This window comes from Monodon monoceros, unplaced genomic scaffold (assembly GCF_005190385.1).
Source record: "Monodon monoceros isolate NGI ecotype Baffin Bay Population unplaced genomic scaffold, NGI_Narwhal_1 Super_Scaffold_18, whole genome shotgun sequence".
NCBI lineage: Eukaryota > Metazoa > Chordata > Mammalia > Artiodactyla > Monodontidae > Monodon > Monodon monoceros.
In genome coordinates this window covers 73,380,493-73,384,109 of record NW_021703774.1, presented here as the reverse complement: position 1 = coordinate 73,384,109, position 3,617 = coordinate 73,380,493, and positions in this window count along the sequence as shown.

The following is a 3,617-nucleotide window of genomic DNA, read 5'->3' as shown; positions in this document are numbered from 1 at the left end:
TCCCACCCCTCTAGGTGGTCACAAACCACCGAGCTGATCTCCCTGTGCTATGCGGCCACTTCCCACTAGCTATCTATTTTATGTTTGGTAGTGTATATAGTCCATGCCACTCTCTCACTTTGTCACAGCTTACCCTTCCCCCTCCCTCTGTCCTCAAGTCCATTCTCTAGTAGGTCTGTGTCTTTATTCCTGTCTTACCCCTAGGTTCTTCATGACATTTTTTTTTCTTAAATTCCATATATATGTGTTAGCATACGGTATTTGTCTTTCTCTTTCTGACTTACTTCACTCTGTAGTTTTTTTTTTCTTATTTAACTCTCTCTTTTGCTTTTCCTCATTTTTTATATTGTTTAGACTTTTAAAAAAAAGAAATCTGGAGATTTATCCTTTCCTGTCTCTTTTGATTGGCTTCAACTTTTTCAGGTCAACCTTGTACATCTGCTGTGGATTCTAACTCCCCTTCAGTGGAACTGGCAGTGGAACTGGCTTGTGAACTGCAGGATGTGGTCTTAGGCGCTGGCATCCCAGAGGTGACCGTGGGAGGGAAAGAAGATGTGCCTTAACTGTAGAGTCTTTGGGATTTTCTATGCACGCAGTCACAACCACTATGAGTATCAATAGTTTTGTTTCTTCCTTCTAATCCTCTTGTCTTTTATTTCTTTTTCTTTTTTACTCCCCTGGATAAACTTCGAAAGAACACTGATGGGAAGCAGAGATTGAGGACATCCTGACCTTGTGTGGTTCTAGATTGTGGCAGGCAGCCTCCAGGATGGTCCCCACTGACCCTTGCCTACTGGTGTTCACACCCTCGTGTAGTCCCTCTCTCATGTTGTTTATGTGACCAATCAAACATGGTAGAAGTGATGGTATGTCACTTCTGAGGCTAGGCAGTGAAAGATATAGTGGCATCTGTCTCTCTATTATCTATGGTACCTATTGTTCTATTTTGTTTTTTTAGATTTTATTTATTATTTATTTATTTTATTTATTTTTGGCTGTGTCAGGTCTTAGTTGCAGTACATGGGCTCTTCATTGTGACACATGGGCTTCTCTCTAGTTATGGCATGCGGATTTTTCTCTTCTTTAGTTGTGGCACACAGGTTCCAGGCGTTGTGGCGCGTGGGCTCTAGTTTGTGGCACACGGGCTCTAGTTGCGGCGCGTGAGCTCAATAGTTGCGGCACGCAGGCTTAGTTGCCCCACGGCATGTGGAATCTGAGTTCCCTAGCCAGGGATGGAACCCACGTCCCCTGCATTGTAAGGCAGATTCTTTACCACTGGACAACCAGGGAAGTCCCCCTGTTGTTCTTATTTATGCTGTTTTATACCCTTGGGTTATATCTGTGTGCTGGACACTGTTTTTGATAAATTATTTATAGAAATTCCTTGAGGCTCAAGATAATATCTCCACTAAACAGAACTTATTTTGCCAGCTCCTGAGGGCACTAGCAATCTGGAGCCACATAAGTCTGAAATTTTCACCCTAGCCCCTTGAGGCTGCCAGTATTGCAGCTCAGCCTTTTCCAAAACAAGAACCCCAAGGCATAAGCAGCCTTTAGGGAAGGTTTCATTTCACTTTCTCATGCTCTTCAGTATCTCAGCATCTCAATTCAGCAATTCTTCAAATCTCCTTATTTCTCCGATGCTTTTAAGATGACTTTTTAAAGTTTTTGTTTTGCTTTGGTTTGGTTTTATTGGTATGAGGGTTTGTCTGAACTATCTAGGCTTCCATGTCCAGAACTGTTGGTCCCTTTGACCCTCATTTGAGGGATCCAATAGGCAGCAGTATCTTCGCTGTGCTGCAGGATGAATCATAATTGGGCTAGGTCAATCATGGTAACCGCCTGAGGCGGGCATATGACACACTTCTGAGGGAAAAAAAAGACACAAGAGGAAAATTCCTGAGAACCTGTGGATGAATTTTTGTGCCCTTTTAAAAGAGAGCTGATCGGGAACCAGAGCCCTTTCTCTTTATTGTGCTTTGGGGTGATGTTATGGAAGGAAGTCACACTTGAGTCTGTGGCACCCCTCTTATAACTGAGGGAAAAGCCAAGAAAATTGCAGAAGTGTCAACTCATGGTTTTTTATATTGTGGAGCCACTTAAAAATCCTGGAACCCTTTGCTTCCAAGCTTCTGAAATATTCTTATGGTTTCACTGTTAGTCAGGTTTTCTGTTATGTGCAGTCCAAAGTGTTCCTAATTGACATATCATCCTTCAAGACTCAGCTTTAAATAACATTTCCTCAGGGAAACCTTTCTGAAACCTCCAGATCAATACATTGAATAATACACTCTACTTTCCCTTTAGTGCCCCTCATCATATTTCTAATATCTGTTGAATGATAGTCTCTCTCTGGGCTGTAAGCTCTATGAGAACAGAGACCATGGTAGGTATCCTAGAGTCCAGCCCAGTGCCAGGCATGGCAGCCTCTTATAAATAAATAACTATCCAAATAGACAAATAAAAGCATCAAGAGCACAAGTGGAGGGAGAGACTAGATAAAAACCCTGGAGGATGTGAATTTAAATTTGTGCAACTGTTCTTCTTCTAACAGACGAAAACTCTTAAAGCTCAAAGAATCAATACAGGGCTTCCCTGGTGGCGCAGTGGTTAAGAATCCGCCTGCCAATGCAGGGGACACGGGTTCAAGCCCTGGCCCGGGAAGATCCCACATGCCGCAGAGCAACTAAGCCCGTGCGCCACAACTACTGAGCCTGCGCTCTAGAGCCTGCAAGCCACAACTACTGAGCCCGCATCCTGCAACTACTGAAGCCCGCATGCCTACAGCCTGTGCTCCGCAACAAGAGAAGCCACCGCTATGAGAAGCCCGCACATTGCCATGAAGAGTAGCCCCTGCTCACCGCAACTAGAGAAAGCCCACGACACAGCCAGGAATAAAAAAATAAATAAATAAAAATCATTACACAAGGTTTGGAATGACCATCGTGAGAACTGGGTATGAATGTTCATCTGGGAAAAGTAAGAGTTGCCAAGTAGTGTTAAAGACCCAGCTGGGATTAGAAACCGTGTATGTGCATTGGCATCAGTCGGCAGAATTATGAGATTTCTTCCAGCAGTGGTCAGCTGTCTGGGTGTGGGAAAGAAGTTGGGTAATTAGATTGATCCAAAGATGGGGGCTCTCAGGACAGGCTGCCTTCTGTTCTGGTCTCTGGTAAAGTAAGTAAAAGTAGATATGGAATTTTATTTAATTTATTTAATCTCTCAATAGATTAAACCTTGTAGAACTCAAAAGGCCTGCCCTTTCATTCCAGACTGGAGAATATCCCTTGGCTGAAGCACTCACTGCCCCCATCTCCCACTTGCCATGGAAAGGCTTATGAGGGGGATGTGTGAATTTCCTAAAGTGTGTGTGTGTGTGTGTGTGTGTGTGTGTGTGTGTGCGCGTGTGTGTGCGTGTGCACTTGTGCATTTTTCTGGGGTGAGTGTCTATAGTTTCCACCAGATTCTCAAAAGGGTCTGTGATCCAGAAAGGCAAGAAGCGCTGACTTGGGGTTAGCTCCTAGCCGTGAGCCACTGTGTGGATCCACTGTGACAATCAGGGCTTGACTGATGGGTGGTCACAGCCCTGCTTGTTAACGAGAGGTGGCATGGCACAG